This window comes from Eucalyptus grandis, chromosome 2, assembly GCF_016545825.1.
Source record: "Eucalyptus grandis isolate ANBG69807.140 chromosome 2, ASM1654582v1, whole genome shotgun sequence".
NCBI lineage: Eukaryota > Viridiplantae > Streptophyta > Magnoliopsida > Myrtales > Myrtaceae > Eucalyptus > Eucalyptus grandis.
This window is the reverse complement of record NC_052613.1, coordinates 18,177,642-18,203,909: the sequence shown is the minus strand read 5'-3', so window position 1 is coordinate 18,203,909 and position 26,268 is coordinate 18,177,642. Positions and strand designations below refer to the sequence as shown.

Genomic DNA, 26,268 nt, shown 5'->3' with positions numbered 1-26,268 from the left:
AGATTGCTCTTGAATAACTCACAGGCCGAATCGAGTAATCAAAGATTGTATGGATACATGAATAGATGCTGCAAATAGCTACATGATGTCGTACTTAGTCTTGCAATTTAAAGAATTTGAGGTCGATTTCGAGCTTTGTGAAGTCGACTATACTCAAGCTCGATAAATCAAGCTCAAGGCCAGGATATCAGCACGCCCAATCGTTAGGTCAAATGTCATTCAATCATTTTTTTGGTCAACACAAATATTATGTATTATTTTAGAAAATCTGTTTATAAAGTAACATGGATTTAATAAATTAATTTGGAAGTAGAAGGCATACTATTGTCAATTGTTAGGTCAAATGTCATTCAATCATTTTTCAAATGCGATCCAAATACCAAAAAATACTTTGTGTCACGTATCACTAAACAAAGGAAAACTAACCATTTTCCTGGAAAATGGTTTCCCGAAAAACATTTTCCAAAAACGTTACTTTTTTGTAAAACAAACACACCCTAAATTGGTAAAAGTATAATAGGTTTAAGAACTTTTTGGTAATTTTCCTAAGGTGTTTATGGAGTAAAAACACCATTCTTAAGAAGTCTTCCTTGGGTAGGTTCATTAATCCTCGACACAATAACATCAGCACCAACAACCTTAGGGTAATAATATGTTGAAATTATGTTCATGAAACTTAACATCTTCTGCTTGTTTTGGATACATGACATCACGTCTTGTCATTTCCTTATTAACCAGTAAGGAATATAACTAGTTACCCTGAATGATATTCTAAAGACCTCACACACTACGTTTTTAGGTATCACTTTTAAAGGATGGAGCTTCCTTACTGCTATTCCCACCCGCTCTGTCATGTCGAGGGTCTCTGGAGTCAAACCATCACCGAGTTCCCAATCGAAATGATACAGCAACTTCGCAAGACCGAGATGAAGCACCCTATCCGCCAACGAAAGTCCGACGCACATTCTTCTGCCTGATCCGAATGGAATTAGCTCAAAGTTTTGACCTTTGTAGTCAATTTTAGATCCTAGAAACCTCTCTGGTTTGAATGCTGATGGGTCCTCCCAAGCATCTGGGTCTCTTCCAATGCCCCATGCATTCACGAAAACCTGGGTATCTTTGGGTATATCAAAGCCCATGAAATTGGTTTCTTTTATAGCTTTTCGTGGGAGAAGCAAAGGTACTGGTGGATGCAATCTTAGGGTTTCCTTCACCACAGCTTGCAAAAACGGCATTTTTTCCGTGTCACTTTCTTCGAGTTTTCTGTTCAACCCCACAATCTGGTTAATCTCATCTTTGGCCTTTTCATTGACACGGGTTGGCGGAGTAGCTCCGCCATCGCCCACTCGATGGTGCTGCTTGTAGTCTCTGATCCAGCGAAAAACATTTCCTGCACCATCAATTAGACCCATTTAGTACAAGATCATGTCTTGCTAGGGTTACCGCCCATGTTGATACTTTTGCTATAATTAAGATATTCAGTTTCGCTCGAAAATCACTCCCTCAAATCGTGGGCTTTACAGTAAAAATCATCATGCTTCACCTGATACAATCCTTATCAAACATAGCATCTCCTATGCTTCGAATTGACAGACAATTGCGCATAAAGAAAGGAACAAGAATTTGATGATTGGATCCTAAAATTGACGAAATGAATCCACTAATGACAACAGAAATATTTATAAAGGGCAAGAGCAGATGTTTGATTGGAAAAAATGAAATAACCAACTGGAATGGCAAGAATTAAGTTGCTGAAAATGAATGGCAAGAAAGTGAAGTGTGTTCTTTTTATGTTTGTGCGTCTTTTTCCCTTAAGATGTGCTCTTTTGTAGTCTCACCTACAACGATCTCTTCACTGCAACCGCCGGTCAACAACTTTAAAAATCGTTCCGTCCTAGAAGTTTGACTACAATAATTGTTCGCGCTAGTTTTATCCTTGCAGTCGGTTTGATTCGACCAAATTTTGTGAGCCAATGTCAATACTTCTCGACTCGACCGACATTAACTTGACTTTCATTTATAAGTCCATGGACAAAAACTGTTCATGCCTTGTCAACTTAATACTATTGGCTTCTTATAACCAATGCTGGTGTTTGAGCATCGATTATATTTATAGTCGATATTAAATCACACATCTGATCAACATACTATTCACTCATTCATTGTGGATACCCAACATGTTCTATTAATCAGTCAAATTGACATCGACTTAATTTAATAAATAATTCAATGTGTCTTTCTAGCACTAGATTTTCTTTTTATAAAAAAAATAACCATAAATCAATCTTATGTTTACGCAGAAAATTCTTAACTAGTTATTACAAAATGAGCACAGATTGGCTAAATCAGGAAAGAATGGTAACATCTTTATAATAGTAGTAGCTTTTTGTTATGCAACGTTCTCTACAAACCTAAAGTGTAAAATGTTTTCATAGATAGTTGATTGGAAAAGGCTAGTTATTATAAAATCTAGTGCTAGAATGTTCTACGAAAACGCGTTTGTAGAGAATGACGCGTGATATGACCTGCTTGTTAATTGTCAATTAAGTTTACCACCCCACTTTACAAACGGAACTGGACCTAATATCCTTAAGATGTTAATCATTTCTTTTTTGCCAAGAGTGGAAGAGAGGATACCAGAATTATTATGATGACGTTCTCGGAAGAGATTTTGCGAGGGCCTTCTTTTCCATCGCCCTCATAATCCAATACCGCATCCAAGAAGTCATTTGTCGTTCTCATCTCTCCCCTCAGCTTTCGCTCCTCCAACCTCTCTTTACAAAACCTTCAGCAAACTTCATGGCTCGACCCATGTCCTTCGCCATGCTTGCCTTGATCCCCTGCGGGTCCAGCCATTTCAACCAAGGCAGGAAGTCGGCTACGTTGGGCTTGCCAGCCCATTCCATGAACCGGTTCATGGCATCAAAGAACTCAGGCCCGTCCTTGATTTTGGGTCCAACAGATCCCTTGAGAGCACCATATTACCCACCACATTAAATGCCATGAGAAAGAGGAAGTGGGATAAGTCGATTCCTTGCTCTTCATAAAAATTAGAAATTTTTAACGATTAATTATAATTAGAGAATGTATAGCAGAACATAATGAATTAGACATGAAAAAAAAAAAATATTGCACCAAGTTTTACAACTAGTTTAAGGAGGGATGGAGGAATCAACCTCCAAGCTGCAATGTTCAAGACAAAAGTTAGATTTTTCAAGCTCAAGTCGAACTTAATAAAGTTCTTGATAAGCTTGTTTTCGGATATTTTTCACTAACAAAACTAAATTAGTATCTGAACTCTTAAAAACTCCAACTTGGCTTCTACAAATAAAATAAAGTGGAAAGTTTACTTTTGCATTCTCTTGCATAATAATGGGGATATACTTGATCAATGCATCAGAAGATATATAAAACCCAACTACTTGATCATGCTCGAGTTTGACCCAATTCAATGGTAAAGCTACTCGAGCTTGGCATAATTCAACTGTAGAGCCACTCTAGTTCGACTCAAACTCGAGAAGAATGAAAGCAAGTTTGACTAAATAGCACTTTAAACACCAGTATCTCTTGGGCAACTTGAATTATTTACACTGGTATCTATTTTATTGAATTTGTCAATTACAGCAACAAAACAAAGGGACAAAAGTACCAGCAGTCCTAAACTTTTATAAAAAGTTCTAATTAGGTTCCTAAATTTGTTGTGCAATTAGATCTTCGAGCCTTATAATTTCTTCTTTGATTTAGTCCTTCCATTAAAGAAGTAGATATAAATGTTGACATGGTGGTTACGTCCTCATTGAAAACCAACATGGTGTCTTAAGTGAATTCTTAAAAAACCTAAAAATAGAATGACATAGAAAAATTGAATAACTAGGATGGAGGTGAGTTGGGTCATGCAATAAATTGAGGCAACGCTTGGGTTGGTGAATGTTTACTTGGATTTAGATTTCTTTATTTTTATAATCTTTCTTACCCATCTTGGCACTAAGTAAAAAGAATTCATGTCTCCTAATTAGTTAGTCTAGTCAGTGCTAACATATCGTGGGGATGCAATATTCATCGTAACCAATGCATTAGCATATTTAAGAGGAGGACCAACTCAAATTAAAAGATGTATAATTTAAGAACTCAATAGTAGAAAAAAGAAAAAGAAAAAAGAAGAAGAAGATTTTAGAACTCAATCATACATTTTACAAAAAAATAAACACTGCCGGTTCCTTTATCCGTAAAAAGCAGGCCCAATGTTTTCTTAGGTAGATCTAGTTGCAGGTGGCGTTGTTTACTGAAATACGATTCTTTTGACGGCGTGGATCGTTAACTCCTAATGGTGCAGAAGTCCCAACATATCCTCTTTTGATATTTTATAGGGAGTTTAAACGTTCCTTTCTCTCTCTCTGTTGCTTTTTTTTTTTTTTCCCTTTGAAGAAGAAAACTATTATTTCGGTCATTCAAGGTTACACATGAAACGCAAACGTCCAAAGTAACACGAAGCACTTAAGAAATAACCTGTTGTTACTTGTTTAACCGCCATTTCTTCCTCTAAATACATGGCCATGTTGTCGACGCACTTCTGCCTGAGATGGGCTGTCTCGTTGACGCGCTTGGTCACGAGGAGCTCAGCAGAGCAGAGACGCCTGAGAACGCGCCAGTAGCTACCGTAACGACCTATAGCGAGCGAGCCTTGGTCATAACCGAGAGCTGTCAATGCATGGGGACACTTGCGGTCTGCGAACGCGGAGTCATGGCCCTTGAAGAACTCTGCTGCGGCCTGAGCTGATTGAATCACCATGGTGTTCACGGAACCGAGCTTCAACCACGTCACAGGCCCGTGCTTGGCTCGGAAGTTGTGGAGGTTCTGGTGCGGCATGGTCCCGAGGTCGAGGATATTGCCGATCACGGGCCATGGGGCTGAGGGGGAAGCTTGGTGCGCTTCCGGTTGAGAAGGAAAAATAGAAGTGCCGGGAGGAGGAGGCCGAGCCAAAAGAGCCAAGAGGGGCAGTACTCCATTGGCTAAGCTTTGAGCTATTGCTCACCTTGAACTTATGCGATTATTGCGAGGAAAAAATGATATTAATATACACTCTTATCCTGTTCACAAGAAAGCAACCCAAAACAATAAAGAAAAAGCAGGAGATGCTATTATTTGCGTCCACAATATAAAAAGGAGAAAACATTAATATATCTTTTGGCTATGGATAGGAGTGAACATGTTGGTCACGTAAGTCCGGTGATCCATCCATTTCATCGTATTAGGTTAAATTCGATTCTTATTTAATTGGAATAATTTCATTTTTGGTCAAACAACTTACACGAATTATGCAATCAAATCCGTAACTTTTAATTTGTGCATTTAAGTCCTACAACTTTACTTCGGTACCACAAAATTATGATGTCTGGTTCTTTCTTGGGTTTCACGAATTGGTTTATCAACTAATTTGTCCTATCAAAATCGGATAATTATGTGTTTACTTTTGTTGAGAGTGTATAACAGATGTCCAATATCTTTAACCTAGGAGATTGCTAAGAAAGAGCCCAAGTCTAAGCCAATTAACATATCTAATTATACATATCTTCATTCAAAAGCTTAAAGCAATGAGTTATTAGCCAACTGGATATATTAATTACTTTGCACTACAATTCTCCACTGTGGGACTTTCCTAACACAACTTACATATGTATCTCAACAATCTCCCCATCATGTATGAGCTCAATGTTAAGTTTGTTCCCCCTTAATTCATGTATCTTTCTATATTAACTTATCTCAACTTGAATCTCCAACATTCACTTTCATCCATGTTCTTTTTCATCAGACCGTACCATGAAAACTGCCATTGGATTGCGTTGCAAGACCACAACACACATTGCCTGAAAACTGTGTTAGTCGCTAAATTCCTACTTACATATGTATCTCAACAATCTTCCCCATCACGTGTGAGCTCCATGTTAGGTTTGTTCCCCCTTAATTCAGGTATCTTTCTACATTAACTTATCTCAACTTGAATCTCCAACATTCACCTTCATCCATATTCTTTTTCATCGGACCGAACCATGAAAACTACCATTTGATTGTGTTGCAACACCACAACACACACTGCCCGGAAACTGTGTTAGTCACTAGATTCCTTTCTTTGAGATAACTCACATGTATATCTCAACAATCTCCCCATTACATATGAGCTCATTGTTAGGTTTGTTCCCCTTAACTTAGGTATCTTTTTATATTTAACTAATCTTAACTTGAATCTCCAACACCTCACCTTTATCCATGTTTTTTTTTCTTTGAATCGAACCATGAAGACTACCATTGGGATTGTGTTATACCACAACACACATTGCCTAGAAACTATGTTGGTAACTAGATTCCTTTTCTTGAGATATCTTGAACAAATTGGGGGCCGCCAATCTACTATTGGCTCTAACACCAATGTTTGGTAATCTTGCGCTTCTCTCATCTCAAACGTTTACCCAAAGGGTGAGACTTTCTCTCATATTTATAAACTAACCACTAAAAAATTCCATAATCAATGTGGGATAACTCCAACAAATTTTGCCTTAGTAAGATGGCTTGTCATTTTCAAAAGCATCATATATATAAGTCCAATCATCAATTTGATCGAAATTTCCAATCTTCACTATTTAAAGGACTTTTGATGTCAACACCTAAATTTCACTAATGAATTTATCATACATTTGCATCTCATAAATTTGACCCATGATAAAAACAAAACAATTAGTTTATACAACATTGCATACATTTTTCTCGTGGCATTCCTTTTGCACATATAAACTAGAGGCATGATCTTTCATTAATAGTAAGGTTTCAGTTTACATAGGTCATCCGTGCATATGATGAATATTAGGAATCTCCTATACTCTTCGACTAGGGACAATGTAGTATGAGAACCTCAGGCTCTACGGGAAAAATTATGATCACTCCAAAGAGCTATAACAACACCAATTCACACTTGGACTCAATTTTCTTCCTAGTAATTTATACCCAACTTCTCTTGATTGATTGAAGACCCAAACAAGCTCAAAACAATTGCAAGATAAGTATCATGACGATTTTGAGAAAAAAAAAGTATCACGACGAGTGTCTTTACATCTATTTTCAAACAATATATGGCTCACATGCTAGTTTCAAGAATAGTTCCTAAATTTGCATTTTTTCAAGGAATGTTGGATGATCTTGCACCAAGATGCCTGGACAAAAAGACAATGTTGTCAAGCCTTCAAAACTGAAATTTTCAATATCCGTTTGGTCTAAAAATTTTACACAAGCTTCGTCCGCTTGTTGACAAACTCCTCTCAACATTTTAGTGCAATCGGATGAATGAGGAGTGTGTATTCATTGTTTCCATGCGGTTGCTCGGTCAACTCGTCTCTAATTCAACAAGCTCACTTTTCCTTCTTTAATTTAGTTGCCACTCTCTAATTGCCAATTGTCATGACCTTCTTAGAGGTGGACCACTAAGAGAAAGTTAATGGATTATCATGCAAGTACAAATGGTAACTCATTAAAAAGACGGTACCATTGTTTAATGCGGGTTCTCTCAAACCCCCAACAATCACAACTTTGGGGTTTTAATTAAATTATTTAGACATCCAATTCAATTCATTTAAGAATTGCCATTAGTCTACTATGGTTGATTAAAAACCCGAGTAAAATGTGAGAGAACACTTTATTTTTGTGAACTAGAGATTTCATGGATAAGGGACTTGATTATGCTAGATAAATCTATCTCCTTTGGCACCTTCACTTTATTTCACAAAATGTTTTGCAAGTAGCCTTGATTGATTTGGTCTTAAACCACTTACATGCGATGGATGATCATACAAGTATGGAAACAAGAAAGTAACACTATCAAAATGATAAATAAAATGCTTAGACACCAAGACCCTTGGAGTGCTAAAAGTTGGTACAAAGGGACACTTAAGTGCCAAAATCGGAGCAAAATGGATCACTTAAGTATTAATTTGGCCAAAATCCGGCCAAAATGCTTATATGTCAATTTTCCGACGAAGCGAGTACAAAACGGCGTTGTTTTAGTGCTAATGTGGTAAAAAATTAATATAAAAATTAAATTAAATTAAATTAAAAATTAATTTTTTTAAAATTTTGTAAAATAAAATAAAAATATTTAAAATATTTAAAAGGGAGGCAGCTGAGGGTTGAGCCCTAGCTGCCACCGCCTCCCTCCCACCTTTTAAAAATATATATATATATATATATATATTTGTATTTGTATTTTTAAAATTTTTAAATAAATTTAGTTTTCAATTAAATTTAATTAATTTTTATATTAATTTTTACCATGTTAGCACCAAAATGACGTCATTTTTCATTATCGGCCACGTCAGCATGCAAAATGACGCCGTTTTGCACTTACTTTGCCGAAAATTGCGCACATCAGCATTTTGGCCGGATTTTGGCTAGATTGGCACTTAAGTGATCCATTTCTTTCCAATTTTGGCACTTAAGTGTCACTTTTGTAATTTTTTGCACTTAAGTGTCCCTTTATACCAACTTTTGGCACTTGAAGTGTACTTTAGCCAAATGCTTGAGCAGACAGAAAAACCTTGCTAGGAATGATCTCTTCTTGTTTTGTTTTTTCTTGTTTGTTTTCTCTTTAACGTTAATTACCTTTTGCACTCTTGAAATCCAATTTAGAGCTTGCAGAACTTCATATTTTTTGTTACCGGCTGGGAATGAATATAGAAATTTCTCCAATTGCGCCCCCTACTTGGGCATGATCAAGAATTTGAGGAACCTTCAAGGACTTCCAAGTCAATGTAAAAACCCATTCTCCAGTTTGCTTTTTCAGAGAATGATGTAAGCGAGACAAGATAGTTTTGTTTCTTAGCATCTTCATTATTGTTTCACTTTGACCTTCATTTTTCTCCCTTTGTGGTGTGGTTCTTGACGGGATAGTTTCAAATTCAATTTCTTTTATCTTAAGTAAGTTAATAATGAATATCTGTAGCGTTCAGGGTAAATGAACTAGAATGGCCCCCGTTATTGCGATATATGTACTCTTCCCAAGTGATTTGTCAAATGAGATGTGCCACAGTCGCGTTAGGGGCTGTGCTTGGATTGCGGTTGCCTTGTGTCCACCAGGATTGTCCATTAGGTCCAATGATTGGACTTTCAGTGCTCGGAGTAGATTCTGTTGGGAAAATATGCTTCAAATTGGGTAGAACAATGAAGTTGGATCTTTAGAGTACTCAAGTCAGACTTTGAGGCGTGATATCACTTTCTTTAAGGATTTATTTGCCCCACTACGTTGCTAATGGTCACCGGCAAATTTCCTCCAGGATACAACAAAGTCTCAAGTGAGAATACTAGATAGCAATTCTAGTATTTCTCCAGGATCTCTCATGGGAAACAATTAGAAACAATGGCTGTAGTTTCTCTCAAAAGAAAATGAAAAAATGGAAGAAGATAAAATTTGATCTCAAAACAAATGTACTTATATATGTCTTTCGAATAAATGCAACTCTTCAAAAGATTGCAAAAGAACAAAGACAACCTTTCGGGAAAGGTTGTAAAATGAACAAGTATGTCTCAAAGGTTACGTTGAAAAGACATAAGAAATTCGGAATTAAATAAATAAAAAATAATTGTAACTTTTCGTGAACAGTCGCACTGTTTCAATAAGACTTTATAATTAATTTTTTATAGAAATAAATCGAATTTTCAATAAATAAAAATAATGATCGTTGGTTAATGCCAAATCTCGTCCACGTGCGCACTCACATCTTTTCGATGTGGGACAAGGCATCTCTTCATTTGTTTTATAAACAAATTACCAACAATCCCCACTTTTGTTTATAAAACAAAAACAAAAATAAAACGTTAAAAATATACAGCCAAAATTTCTGTGAGATTAATATACATACATAAAGGTCTCTTTCGAGTTAAACATTTACTTAGTGCAAGTATCTCAAAGCCCTATCAAAGTGACAAGTAGCTCGGCTTTAAACTTGTACTTTTATATAATAGAACCGGACATACCACACATACACTAACCTCTTGTTTCAGCGAGAAGTTCTATATTACTCTGCACTATTATGGCCTTGTGCTTGATCCTGTTTCATGAGCTCTCTAGAAAGCAACCCTAACTTTCGTAAGAAGCGGCACCACTTCTAAGCTCATATAGGTGAAGTATCTACCATGTGTTTCTGTTATTATCAACACACTACAAACTTGTATCATACTTCATTAAGAATTCAATTCAGCCTACAAAACGTAACAGACAATACTGACTTCTCATATCAGGGCTACGTCAATATCAAACAATCACATTCAATAACTTGTTCTTACCCATTAAACCTTGTAACTAGTGATGTTCTAGAAAAAGGTCGGGTTACCATTATTGGTGATTTCAATTAAAGGGTTTCAGCCCCGTTTCTTATGAGGTCATTATTACCATATCTCTTGGTAAAGCCTTTGTCAAGGGATCGGCAAGACTATTACTTGACCTCACGTAGACAATTGTTATGGTACCATCTTTAATCAATTGTCTCACATATTCATGTCTTTAAACTAGTATGTCTAGACTTACTATTATATGTGCTACTATATGCTCTTACCAAAGTAGCCTAACTATCACAGTTGATAGAGAAATAAGAGGCATAGGACTAGGCCATAATTTGATATTCAACAACAAATTCCTAATCCATCAACATCTTTCCCACTTGCTACTAAGCAATGATTCAAGTTTCATAGTTGAGTGAATTATGCACATTTGTTTCTTGCTCGCCTAAGAAACAACACATTCACGTAATGTGAAAATCCATCTAGAAGTTTCATCTCCCATACTTGTAATCCAACTAGTATCGGTGTATCTTTATAATACAACCAAATAATTATTATAGAACAATCACAAATTTTAGGTTCTTTTAAAATAACCAAAAAATTCTAATAATAGCCTTTCAATGTTCTATAATTGGATTACTAGTATATCTACTCAACTTGCATATATAAAAAGTAATATCAGATCTAGATAATGTATCGCATACATCAAAAACCAATATCACTCACATTAAAACTCTCCACCGGGAATCAAATGGAGTACTCATATATTTGAAAACAAGATGTTTAAATCTATGCAACATCTTCTCCGTGTAATCACTTTAGCTCAAAGAATAACCCCAACTATTTTTTAATTTTAATACTTAAGATAGTATCTGCTTCTCCTAAATATTTCATTTTGAAAATGAAAGCTAGATACTTCTTAGTCTCAATGACTTCAAGTCCCCTTCGGATACCCCCACCACAAGAATATTTCATGAGGCATCCAATCAAAACTATGCATTGTCAAATTTCATGCTCAATGAAATACATACATCAAAATAGAAAACCAATGCAATTCTACTCTCTTGGCTCATTTATGCTATTCCTTAGAATCAAATCTATGAGGGGCAATGACAGCAAATAGAACGCATGAGAACCAAACAAGGAACACTCTTCATTGAACATTGGACATAAACTGTAGAGTTTGCTCTAACATAACCAACCTAAATGGTGGTTCGACACATGCCACAAACTCTTTCTAGTTGCTAGCATCAAAGTCCAGTTTGTTCACCTCAAATCAAGATAGATATGGATGCATCAAAATAAATGATATCAGATAAGGGAAAACCTTTGTATCTATATATAGATAGCATTGTCAGATCATTCATTCTATTGATCAAATCCACAAAATTGTCATTTTTCTTTTGCAACAAATTCATCCATAAATTGACGATACCTGAATTTTGCATTTTAAAGTTTCAATTTTTCTTTCTCAATAAAGGTTAGAAACTACTATATGCAGAAGTAAAAATCACATGGCGCAATTGATATCTCAGAGACAAACCCTTCAATTTACCCTTACTAATTGATTTATCCCCTGTACATACACAAATTCCATCCACAACAAAGATCCTCCTATAGAGGCGCAAGAACATAAATATGTGCAGACAAATGTCTCAATAAAAGAAACATACTCAGGATGTCACCACTGGCTAATCATGCAGGAAACACTCATGAACTTCAATTTGATTAGAAACAAGAACCTGCATTGGAGGAAGCTTTGATGGCCATTTTCTTGCTTAGGTGTGCGCAAGAGCGCAATCGGCAACTCTGATGCTAATGATGATTACACTAGTAGCGTCAAAGGCATTTTCCGATGAGCAATTTCCATTCGCAGTATCATTTGGTGACGGGTCATGAATAATGACATGATTTCCGTCTTCCTTCGGAACCTTCATTCTCACGTCACCATTCCTCCGGTGCAGGACGTAAAGTAGGACAAGGCCCACCAGAGACGTGAGGAAAATCCCCAAAATGCACGTGAGTATTAATGATTTCTATAATCACAAGATAACAATTGCAATTGTATGGAAGTAGAGGCGCTGACCAATTTGCGAGCAGCCTTGACAAGAAATAGTTCCAATCCTCTGGTCATTGATAGAAGCAATCTTCTGCGCCATCATTGCTCACCCAGGTGGAACCCGCATGGGATGAACCGGCACCTTTGTTCATTTACCATGTTTGTCCCTTAAGCATGTGCCAAACGGTGGGATCATCAAATGGGTTCGGGTTTCGAATCCCATTGTCAGACCAAGGAGTGTTGTCATTGGACTTCTCAATGAATTCCGGATCGAGGAGCAACAGATCATCCTCGAGACTATGGTTGAGGTTTAGGAGGAGATCCTCAAGATAGTCATCGCCCTTCATGATCCTTGTCTTCTCGTTCAAACAACGGAACTTCGGATCTTTCCATCTCCGCGTCTGCGTACGCTTCATATAAAAACGATGGCTTTCACGTGCTCCACCAGAGAAAGGCGATTCGCAGATTTTTCCTTGCCGATCTGCGACCGCAGCATCGACATCGAGCAGTGCCTCACATTACTCTGGACCGAAGGATTGCTGAATCTCCTCCCGAACAACCAATTTGCATTAGAGACGGAGTTGATGGGATTCATGGCGACCTGGTTCTTGGCGGCGTCGCCGATCAATTTATCTCATTTTTCGGCCATCGATTCCTTTGTATGCACATCCACACCCTTCGGACATCTTTCTCGGACGATCACCATGGACGGATGTGGGAATACTCCAAGATACAGAGAGACAAAGAATGACCAAAAAAAAAAATGTGCTCAGATTTTCGATCTTAACGACAAAGAAACATAGGCAAAATTAAGTCTACGCAATAATGAGATTATTAAACCACATCCCCTTCTCAGATTTACACAAAAAATCGCAAATTACTTGGCAGGGATGTCTAAAGGGCATTTTGACAAACCGTTCTGTGCGCTTCATCCACTTGACTCCATTGTTGCGAAATAAATCCTTAAAATTGTTGGGAAAATATGCTTCAAATTGGGTAGAACAATGAAGTTGGATCTTTAGAGTACTCAAGTCAGACTTTGAGGCGTGATATCACTTTCTTTAAGGATTTATTTGCCCCACTACGTTGCTAATGGTCACCGGCAAATTTCCTCCAGGATACAACAAAGTCTCAAGTGAGAATACTAGATAGCAATTCTAGTATTTCTCCAGGATCTCTCATGGGAAACAATTAGAAACAATGGCTGTAGTTTCTCTCAAAAGAAAATGAAAAAAATGGAAGAAGATAAAATTTGATCTCAAAACAAATGTACTTATATATGTCTTTCGAATAAATGCAACTCTTCAAAAGATTGCAAAAGAACAAAGACAACCTTTCGGGAAAGGTTGTAAAATGAACAAGTATGTCTCAAAGGTTACGTTGAAAGACATAAGAAATTCGGAATTAAATAAATAAAAAATAATTGTAACTTTTCGTGAACAGTCGCACTGTTTCAATAAGACTTTATAATTAATTTTTTATAGAAATAAATCCGAATTTTCAATAAATAAAAATAATGATCGTTGGTTAATGCCAAATCTCGTCCACGTGCGCACTCACATCTTTTCGATGTGGGACAAGGCATCTCTTCATTTGTTTTATAAACAAATTACCAACAGATTCCCCCAGCGAGACTTGTTCTTCGTTTACATGTTTCCCGCGAGTAAATATCTCAAGTGGGAATACCTGCAATTTGCAGCAAAAAAGGCTTCTCTTTCTTCTCAAAAAAAGATATCCCTTTCATGAAAAGGAGTGACATGCATAAAATGTCTAAATACTAGGAGTTTACAAAATGTGCAAGTTTTGTTATTGCAATGTTTGGGAAGAGATTATTCACAAAATGTATGGGAAGAGATTATTCATTTACTTAGAGAATAGGAAAAGTTAAAGAAAGAAATAAACTATATAGAAGCATTTTACTCATAGGAAGCAAATAAATATGAGAGATTAACAAGGAGAGTGAACTTCCCTAATCAAATTGCAATGTTTTAGTAAAATAATAGTACTAATGTCTTGTGATAATATGAAGAATAGTTTCAAACTGAGAGGTCGATAATATTACCTACGCATATAGAACTTTCTATATTCATTGAAAGAGTAGCTATGCGTAATGTATGAGCACGTATTGTGTGTGACGCACGTGCGCACGTCTAGTTACTAACTAATCGCACGTCACAGTGCCCGAATTAATGCTAGCTAATATTCACTAGTTTTATAACCTAAGTTGTGATTCCAAACTTGTCATACCCAAAATTCATCCCAAGAATTTAGATAATGATTCCCTATTATTTGGGAAAAATAAAAATAAGGAACGAATCCTTCCACGAACAGCAGTAAGCTTATATATTGACTAAGCAAATCATTTCATTGAATGATAATTACAACAGCATCCATTGTATCATGAAGTAACCAAAAACTAGAGACGCATTAACCCTCTTCAGTCACTCTCCACGTGTATCAAGAGTAAAAGTTGAGAATTAACGCAACGTTCAAAATTTTGGAGAATAGTTTTCGAAACAGTTTCCAAAAACCTGAAGAAAAGAATAGATGAAAATGGCCATATTCTTCCTAAAAGATTGATATGTGGGGAAAGGGCAGAAGTACTGGCACGGAGGGACATTTAAGTGCCAAAACTTTGAAAATGTACACTTAAGTACCAAAATCGGAGTAAAATGGATCACTTAAGTGTCACTCCAGCCAAAATCTGGCCAAATTGCTGACGTGTCAGTTTTCTGGTGAGGTGAGTATAAAACGGCGTCATTTCGCACACTGACGTGATGAGAAATTGCAAAAACGGTGTCTTTTTGCACACTAACGTGACAAGAAATTGCAAAAACGACGTCATTTTGTCTCGATGTGTAAATAATGAATATAAGAATTAATTAAGTTTAATTTAAAACTAAATTTATTTAAAATATTCTAAAAAAAAAAAAACTTAAAATATAAATATAAAAAGGGGGTGGGGGCCGAAGGGAGGCGATTGAGGGCTAAGTCCTCACCGTTGGCGGAAGGGTTGGCGACGGAGGGGGAGGGTCGGCGGGGTCGTCGGCCCTTGGTTGATCGGGCGGTGAGGGCTGCGAGCCCTGCCCCGGACTTGAGCGAGGGCTCGCGGGCCCTCGCCACCTCCTCACCGTTGCTAGGAAGGGTTGGCGACGGTGGGGGGAGCATTGGCCGGGGTTGCCAAGCTCTAGCCAAGGGCGAGTGACACCGGCCGGCCGACCGGTGAGGGCCCGCAAGCCCTTGCTGGCCCCTGGCAAACCAGTGGCGAGGCTAGCAAGGGCTCATGGGCCCTCATCACTGGCTGGTTGGCATCGCCGGCCCCTGGCCAAGGCCTGGCGACCCCAGCCGATGCTCCCCCCACCGTTGCCGGCCCTTCCTGGTGATGGTAGGGAGGCGGTGAGGGCCCGCGAGCCCTCACCCAAATTCAGCGAGGGCTCGCGGCCCTTGTAACCGGTCGGCCAGGGTTCGGTGACCTTAGCTGACCTTCCCCCTCCGTCTCAAGCCCTTACCAACAGCGGCGGTGAGGACTCAGCCCTCGGCCGCCTCCCTTCGTCCCCCTTTTCATTTTAAGTTTTTTATTTTTAGAATATTTTAAATAAATGTAGTTTAAATGTAATTTAATTAGTTTTTATATTTATTATTTACGCATCGAGACAAAATAACGTCGTTTTTGTATTTTCTTGCCACGTTAGCGTGCAAAATGATGCCATTTTGCACTCACCTCACTGGAAAATTGCCACATCAGCAATTTGGCCGGATTTTGCCAAAGTGGCACTTACGTGATCCATTTTACTTCGATTTTGGCACTAAAGTATCCATTCATGCCAAGTTTTGGCACTCTAGGTGTCTGTACCTCATGGGGAAAGTGATTTAATTTGAAAATGACGCACCAATAATGATACCCATTTTAAATAGATTCAATTATGATTTTTTACAATTGATTGGTATTGCATATGGCACGTGGTTAGGACATTCCAAGGAGGCGGCTATTTTTATGGAAAAAGTGTGAACATAGGCAACTTAGTCCAATCTTTCTAATTTATTATTATTATTGTTGTTAATTTAATCTTCTAAATAAACATGGACTTCAATTCAACGCCAGCCTTTTCATTGCCTTTGCAACTTGCAAGCGTGTTAAACTAGTAAACTCTAGAAGCACGAAATATCTTAGACAAACCAAATCAGTGGGTCCTATCTGCATTATTGACATAGGCTTGCGTGGATGATGAGAATCCTACCTTCAACAACTCAACTCCGTCAAAGAAGTTAAAAATTAGGTCACATAAACTTGTTATACATACCTGAAATCTCTGGCCTTGGAATGACTCGACTAATATATTATATGAGAGAGAGATGGCATCTGTCATCGTCAGCATTGCTGGAGATTTGGCTCGACAAGCACTAGAAAAAGTTGGAAATTTATAGGGCATCAAGCATGAGATCGGGGTGCTCAGGGACACATGTATAACAAGTTTATGTGACCTAATTTTGGCTTGAGCAATTGAAGGATGCTTTCTATGATGCACATGGCGTACTTGATGAATTCAAATTAGAAGCTCTTGTGACAAGAACTGAGGGGGGCACAGTGTGTTGTAATTATTATTGTAATCATAGGTTTTAATGGCTCAATGTTAATGACACGTCTCTTCAATTCACGCCTTTTTCAATTCACATGCAACCGTTATGTCTCTTTGGATCATGCCCTAATTGTTGCAATTATGGGTTAATGGCTCTTTGTTCTCTTGTAGTTTCTGATTTAATAATGTTGTTATTAAGGGTTAATGGCTCAACTAATGTGTGCATAATCGGCGTGGCTCTTGAGTTCATGTCCTTTCAGTTTTCTACAACTAGTTCCCTGGTCTATAAATAGATGTGTCTTCTTAATTCAAAATAACAACAAAAACTCCTCAAAGTATTCCTCTAGTTTCTTGGTAGTTTCTTTAAGTGTGCTGATTTAAAGAAGTGTTCGATAGAATCTTGTTCATATAGTGCTTATACAATTGGGTTTGAGGTGTTGTATTTTGAGAGTCATAGTTCATGAAACTAATTGGCACCATTGGCATGAACTAATCGCCTTAAGGAGATTTGATTAGCCGAACCTCACCCTTGTTTATTTTGCTATTGCTTTCTTGGAATTTTTACTATTTTCCCCAATACGTCTTAATATTTCCCACAATCTTAAGGTGATTATCTTTTACTGTTTGTTGGGCTTATCAAAAAATTGAGATGACTAATAATAATCAAGTACCCAATGATGTCCAGAATGTTTGCGAGGACGTTCATATGGTCGTTTCAATGAGTGGGTTCAAACCTCATGGCCTAGTGTTACGGCAACAAATGCTGCAAGCTTTCGGGCTGAAAGCATCTATGGTGGTACCGGTAGAAGTCGCTTGACCGATACACTAGGGACTGTTTTTCAAAAAGTACATGGTTCAATTTTGGAGAGATGGTTTAACAAGCTTTGCCTAATCTGATGATACCTTCTCCAATAACATCGAATGAGAAACTGTATGAGTTAACTAGTGTGGGCTTTAAGCAGTGGTAACAGATAATTATGGGAGTCAATAATTAGAGGTGTGCTCAATAATTAGTCTAGATGAACAAGATGTCATAATGCATGGGGAGCTAGAGCCTTGGAAGCACAAGGATTTCCTATTCCGAAACTATATCCTTAATTGCCTAGCAAATTCCTTGTATCATGTTTATTGTAACATTGAAACTACTAGATAATTATGGGAGTCCTTAGAAAAGAAATACAAAACTGAGAAATTTGTGGTAGCCAAATTCTTGGACTCAAGATGGTGGATTCTAAATCTGCCATGAACTAGGTCCATGAAGTGCAAATGATTTTGAACATCTTTGTTGAGGAAATGTTCTTAGTGAATCATTCCAAGTGGCATTTATTATTGAGAAGCTACCTTTGGGCTGGTTAGATTTCAAAAATATATGAATGATAATCGGAAAGAGATGAGCCTTGAAGATCTTATTCCGTGCCTCATAATCAAGGAAGACAATAGGTGGAATGCATATCCCTTTATTGAACCAAAGGCCAACACTATTGAGTTTTCCAATTCCAAGCAAGATACAAAGAGGAAAAAGTTCTTTTAAGGAAAATGCCAGCAGAATGAACAATCTTGAAATTCCAAGGGACATGTTTTGTTTGTAACAAGCTTGACCATTGGGCCAGGGATTGTAAAAAGCGCTTGAACAAAGGCAAGGGCGATAGTGTAGTCAAGTAGCTGAATCTGACAGATTAAACAGAGGATGAGAGACTGATTGTCGTGGTTGTGTATGAGGTATCCTTGGTATTAAATAATACTAATTGGTGGTTGGAAACAAGTACCACATATCACGTGGATAAACACCTGTTTTCATCTTACAAGAAGCATGAGGAAGAATATAAGTTTTATATGACTAACTCCACATTAGCAAATATTGCTAGAAGAAGAAAAGTGATCTTGAAATTCACCCTTAGCAAGTAAATCAACCCATACCTGTCTAGAAGAGTTTCAACATTATATTGGAATTGGATAATTGTGTACTTTCCAAATATGGTGTATGTGGGGAAATGGTACTTATGTAATGACCCGTTCAAAGTAAATGTGGTTGTCATTGATGTAAACTCGAAATTCTTGTACCCAAAGACTATTGATAATGAGAAGTCTTTGGTTTACACTATTGTGTCTCCTTATCTATGGCATGGTAGATTGCGACATATAAGCTATGCTACAACAAAAAATATAACAAAATTGGGGCTAATTCCAATGTTTGAGTTGGATGTCCATCACAAGTATGAGACTTGTGTTGAGGCTAAGTTTGTTAAAAAAACCATTCAAATTGGTAGAAAGATCGAATGAACCTCTATAGTAATCCATAGTGATTTATGTGATTTAAAATTTGTAGAAAGTAGAGGTGAAAAAAAAGTATTTCTTCACTTTTGTAGATGACTTTACTCAATTTTGCTATATTTATCTATTAACTAGCAAAGATAAGGTTATGAACACGTTTGTTAAGTATAAAAATGAGATCGAGAACCAACTTGATAAATGAATTAAAGTGCTCATGTCACGATCTCGACTCCATTCCTAGGGTCTTGAGTGACATGGGTTATTTCACAACGTCTTAGGCTCATCGCCGTCTTGATTATTTTAATTTTGTTTTCATGCACACACAGAAATGTGAATAAACAACTCCTCGGACAAACAACTGCTAGAAAATTGGGATAAATGTTACATAAAACACACTAGTTTATATTATAACGGTACTTTTACAAGCCTCTTTGCTATGGGGTTCTCTTTCCTTTTTACATCATACTACAAGTTTCCATAAAGGCAAAAGAAATTACTATCTCCTTGAACGTGACTGCAGCTCCCAAAACTGACGTGAGACTTCCATACCTACAAGACTGAAAGATGAGAAAGTAAGTCGTGGGAACTCAGTAGGTAAAATTCTTAGTTCTCTACTAGGAAAACATCTTGTCATCAAAGCTTAACAAGTATAACACTCGCAAACAGTGTCGATGGCAGATCAATCACAAATCATATGTCATGCTTTATTTAAACACATGCCATCCATGTCAAAACTACCATCGGCTTAACAATAATTCATACTTATCAATAATCGGCATTCATGCAAATCTATTTATCTTCATCCTAGCTTGACTGGAGCTTCTAACTTCTTGTCTTGATCAGGGCATCTCAGCTCGACCAAGTCTTCTTTGGGCTAGCTTCTTTAGGCTTATGGGTTCAAGACCCAGACATCCTGGCTCAATCAAGGCATTGCCACCAATGCTGTGTGGCAGTGGGCTTTTTTTTTTCTCTTTAAGTACAGACGTATATACATCATACAAGTTGGTTCTTATCTTTTCTCTTAGCCGACACATGCATGGCCTGAAGGTTTGCTCATCCATACTTGTGTGTCATGAATTCTTATACTGCACAAGTAAACATGTTGAGAATGACCCATGATCTATGATTTGAACCAATAGCTAAGCTTCGATCCCTGAACTAGACAAGGTTCAGAAACTACATGCCTCAATGCCGATCCAAGACCTTGAGGCTTGGGTACACCTCACTTTCGTGAAGATTAAGCTCAATGGACCTCATCTTCAACCCGACATGAACATACTTCATGCCATGAATGACCCTTAGGTCATGTCTTGATTCAAATGTCAAGCACAAAGTCCTCACACCAACAAAGGCATAAAATCGGCATGCTATAGTGCCTTATCAAGACCTCGCGAGCTTGAGTGATCCTCATACTAATCAAGACTTAGAACTGGCACACCTCAATGTCAATTCAAGAGCTTGCAGCCTTGGGATACTCACACCGAACAAGACTTAAAATTGGCATGCTTGAATGCCGATCCAATGCCATTTAGCCTTAAGTGACCTTGCCTTGTGTTGAACTCAACCTAAGCGAACCTCAGCTTCATTTCGGGCATGAACAGCTCAAAAACACGTTTAAACATAATCATGAGCAAAGCCATGCAAAAGATTCAACATCCTACCCATGGCTTAACGGATGAGCACCTAACTAGACTTGACAATGGAGATGATCGCCCTAGAAGAGACATAGGGATCTTACTTACCTGGATGAACCTTGAGAATTAGCTTGAATGACTTGATAAGAAGCGATGGTACGAGGTCAAAAGAAAGGAATGGAAGGGGAGAATAGGCATGAATGGCAAGAGGGCTTAAATTGATGGAAATGAATGGGAGCCCTTCTTATTTATAAGCATCAAGCTCACCATTACTCATTCAAGCAACCCAATCACATTTCTTTAAATGGCACATCTATGCCATCAAGGTGGTACACCTAGGGTTCTAAGAGAATACTTGTCATCTTCTTACCGGATCACCTATTGGCTTGCTTTCTAAGGCTCAATTTAGGCTTATGATGTGCCTATGGTCCTAAGGGACACATAAGCCCTTTTGATGCCTAATGTCCTCTTCTAATTGGTTGGCTCTTGCTTTGTTCACCAACGCTGTATTTTAGGGTCATCATAGCCTAAGATTCTAGAGGACACCTAAGCATGAATTACCAACTTCTTCTCAAAGGCAAATCTCAAGCCATCATTAGTAAATCTTTGAGTGGACACCTAGGCTTATGAGGTATAGATCTAATGGCCTAACATAATCATTTGAAGGTTTGTTTGTCTCCTTTTTATTGGGTCGCATGAGCACTTAACTCATTATTAAGGGAAAATTCATCATGGATAGGTGGCACCCTAAAAGGATGAGTTGCATCTTGCCCATAGACCAGTCATAATGTGCCCCAAGATGTCTCTTTTTTTTTGGGACATTTGGCCTAGATTCTTTGCTCAATCTCTAAGGCGAATCATTAGTAATCATGGCCAAATCTAGAAAAATCTAGGTGAAATGGTAAATCATTCTTCTTCTTGAAGAAGCTAGTGTGTTGTAGAGAGTTCTAATTTGTCCATATTCAAGTAATATGACAACCATAGGAAATAAGCCATCGGAAGTGCAACTGGGACTAAGCAAGGATTTTTTTTTTTTTGTGCATCCCTAACGACCATTCCGACACACCCGAGGTTCATGACCAAGCCACCCTCGGTGTGGTTGTTGTAGGCAATGTTTACCTTCTTAGCTAGATTGGTGGCTCAGGGTGCAAATCCAATGATCGGCTTTTAAATCGTTCTTGGCCAAGCAGATCGGATCTGAGATTAGCCATAGGCCTCATCCAGACCGACTCCCGATTGTCATATGGCCTTTTGAGATCAGTCAAATTCATACCCATCACACGGTTGTACCGAGTCAAACCATGGTCGTCCATGACCAGCACATGACCTAGCGGAATAACTCGCAATCAGTACATGGCCATTTGGATCGATTCATGATCATTGATTGATCCATGGTAGATGTGACCATCCCTTGATCAGCCCTTACGGTCAAGCAGTCGTCTGTCAACTGAACTACTCAAGTCCACTAACATGGTCATTGGATTGGTCCACGACTGTTTCCTTGATTGATCCATGATTAGTACATGGCCGATTCTTGAAATGATCCATGACCTATCCTTGCCATTGAGACACCTGATTCACAACAATTTCTCATATGTCAAAAATCGGGATGTTACATCTTAGGTTTGATGGGGGAGAAGAATATAATTCTTCAAATTTGATGGAGTTGTGTCCCCAAACTAATTCTCCAAACAACTACATCATGCACTTCACAGTAAAGTGGAGGTACTGAATGGAAGAACAAAACTCCAAAGGAGACGGCTACCGCCATGCTCTTAAGTTCAAGTTTATCTTAGAACTTGTGAAGGGATGCATTTTTAATTGCAAACTATAATTTAATTAAAGTGCCCTGCAAGAAGATAGGTAAGACTCCATATGAGTTATGGAATGAAAGGTTATCATCTTACAATTATTTGAAAGTATAGGGGTATTGAGAATGATGAAGTTGAGGAACAAGAAGTTGAACTTTCAAGGGGCAAGAAGTCATGGATTGAAAAAAATTCCGTACTTGATTTTCCAATATACATATTATAAGGTGGGCCTCAAACATTTCAAGAGACAATGTCAACTCCAGATACACCTGACTGAAAAGAAGTGGTTGACAATGAGATTAATTATTTCCTAAGTAATCACACTCGTGAATTCGCTGATAATCTATCAGGAAATAATTCAATAGGAATTAAATGGATTTTCAAAAAGAAACATAAAGTTGATGTTTCCATATATAAGTACAAACCATGGCTTGTTGTCAATAGGTTTAAAGAAAGAGAGTGTCTAGATTGTGACATCCTGAATTTCCAGTTCTGTTTTCAATTGAATGAGTCGAGCTTTTCATCGATGCGCTTATAGTTCTTTTACCTGAATTGATCACTTACGAGATAACTAATCTATTAGGTGTAGCTGTTAAGGGATTTTAATTCAATAAATTTGATAATTCGACTAGGAATCGACTACTCAACTGTGCTAGTTTGCAAGGGTCATTACGGCACAGTTAAAAATTAATTAGAGATCAGAGATGGGTTGACTCGACTAAGTCATGTGATTGAGTGTTGGTGATTCCACCTAATTGCAAAATTCTCGTCGATTGGCACTATATTGATTTTTCTGTCATTTTGGTACCTATTTCCGCATTTGAAATCTCGAGATTTTCATGACAACCGAGAGTCGTCAATGTGTAAAAAATGTATAATGTGGCTCGAAAATAATCAAACATGGGTCAATTGCATTAAAAATTCCTAAAAGCTACCCGGTAGGTTAGGTCACGCTAAAATTGTGCCAAATTGAAATTAATCGCGAATTTAAACCCGATTTCAGAAATTGAAAGTTCTATCATGTCATGGTTTATTTTAGGATCGTCAATTTATCCTTCAAAGATTTTTCTGCAAATTGAGATTTTTGGCAAATTTCAAAGTAGGGTCGCTTTTGTCCGAGAAAATCAGATGACCGTTTTTTATCGCATCTTTGGAATTCAAGTTAGTTCAAATGGTGAGGAAAAATGTTGTAATTGACGAGGACACCTTGGTTGAATTTATAGACGCCAAATTGGATCTAATTGGAGGGGAATTGGTTTAATTTGGGGAAAAATGTTTCGAAATTCATAGATCCATTGGTGTGCAACATTTGAGGCATCAATGAAGTTTTGAATGGAAGATTGAGAGCTACAAATTGGCTTGGATGACAGTCAAGGCAAGTGGGGGCCAAGCAATGATCAATTAAGGGATATTTGTGGCCAAGGGGGACCCTCCAAGTCTTCAACTGTCTTCTTCTTCTTCTTCAGTAGCTTGCTTTATCCATTATAGAGCATTTGAGAAGCTCAAAATTGCAGAGAAATTGAGCAGCCCCTCCCCCTAGCCCGTCGCACACCTACCGAGCCATCGAAGCCACCACTTGCGCCGCCCTAGCTCGTCGCGCGTCGCCCCGCCAGTCTGCACCTCTTGCTCATCTTCCCACCTATCCCGAGCCACCCCGCCATCCCCCGTGCTGCCCAAGCCACCATCAAAGCCCCTTGGCCGCCGTCTAGCAATCGTCATTGCCCATAGTTGCTCGCTGTAGCCACCGATCCACCTCGTTGTTTCAGCTCCAACCGGCTGCTGTTCCAGCTTGCTCGGCCCAAGGTCAAAACCAAAAAGCCAGCAAGGGCTTTAAGGCTTCGTGGCACATTTTCATGCCCGTTCGGTCTCCGCTTGCTTTCGCCGCAGGGTTGTTTGTTACCCATCTCCATGTTGCCATTGTCGTGGACTCACCGAATCGCTAAACCGGTGAGTTTACTTGCTAAACTCTACCTAGGGAGTTAATGACAATTAAGGGGTGATTAGTTTAAGTTAAGCATGGATTAAGTGGTTAGTTAGAATGGATTATCGATTTAATTATCCGTTTGTGCATGTTAGGTAGTTAGAACGAATAGATTAGAGACTAGATAAGTTGTACTATTTATCTAGATAGGTTCGAAAATTTTTCTGGCTCGCTTGGGCGGTTAATTAAGCATTTCCGACCTAAGTTTGCATTTTTGGTCATTAATTGTAATTATTTAATTATTTTTCGTATTTATTTAATTATTTATTATTTTATGGAAATTATACCCCGATAGCTAGTGATTGAGATTTTGTGCTGATTGCATTGGTATGCTTAGTTTTTGCAATTGAATGCTATTTTGTGCAAATTGAGTGGTGATTGTAAGTTTGGGTATTTATCCCAAAATTTTGTAATTTCAGTAATTAATTAGAAAATAACGAGGTGTCGATTTTTAACACCAAATTTTTTTTTAGGCACTATATTAAATAGTGAGATTTTTGAAAAGAAAGATATAGCATTATGGCTCAAATTGACCGTGTACCCACACACGATTATTTTCATCAGGTATTTTTAACACAATGATATTAGGCCAAGTTCATTATTTTAATTGAGAAATTGGTGTGCAAAGCACAAGGTCCTTGGCCGAGATTGATTTATCGTGTGTCAGCTTGTGTGAGCATTAAATCGTCAACTTGTGTGAGCATTAATATGCCAGCTTGTGAACGCAGTATATTATATCAGCCTACATGAGCATTGATATATCAACTTGTGAGAGTAGTATACTATATTAGCCTATGTGAGCATTGATATATCAGCTTGTGAGAACAGTATACTATATCAACTTGGGTGAGCTATATTATGTATAAGCTTGGGTGAGCTATAATCTATATCAGCTAGTACGAGTAACCATCTATATTAGCTTGTGCGAGCATAAATATACTTCAGCTTGTGTAAGCATTGATATGTCAGCTTGTGAGAGCAGTATACTATATCAGCCGATGTGAGCATTGATATGTCAGCTTGTGAGAGCTGTATACTATATCAGTTTGGGTGAGCAATAATCTATATCAGCTGGTATGAGCAACCATCTATATTAGCTTGTGCTAGCATAAATATACTTCAGCTTGTGTGAGTAGTGATCGAATTGATTGAATTGATAGATGGTATTGATTGGATCGAATGATCAATTGGACTTAATTGATTGGTTGAGATTATAAATTGTACTAACATACAGGAGGGAACTAAGGCAAGGTAAGTCTTCTGACTTGTGTGTATAGCTACCTCTAGGCGTATTTCCTTCCTAGTCGAAGTTTGGGGGTGAACTTGTTAAGACATTGTCTCACTCAACCTTTTCAAGCCATTCAGGTCCTCAAATGGCAGTTCCTCCGGAATGTTTTGGCCAACCTAAGAGGATTACCAAGCAAGTCACCGATATCCCTGTCCTCGAGGGCCACGGAGTTTGGGTCTATGAACTCGTAAAGACCATCGTCTGGGTCGATGAGGATCTACCTTAAAGGGTACCCCATCAATTCAAAGCATGGTATCATTGTGGGCTCAATGGACACAAAGTGGATCCCCTTCAGGATTTTGAGGTCCTAGTATCAGTGTTAGAAGTCG

The 26,268-nt window shown here is 38.0% G+C and overlaps 1 pseudogene; it reads right to left on the bottom strand.

Moving 5' to 3' along the window:
* Window positions 1–573: 573 nt before the first annotated feature.
* On the bottom strand, window positions 574–24,389 carry LOC104431491 (annotated as a pseudogene).
* Window positions 24,390–26,268: the final 1,879 nt, after the last annotated feature.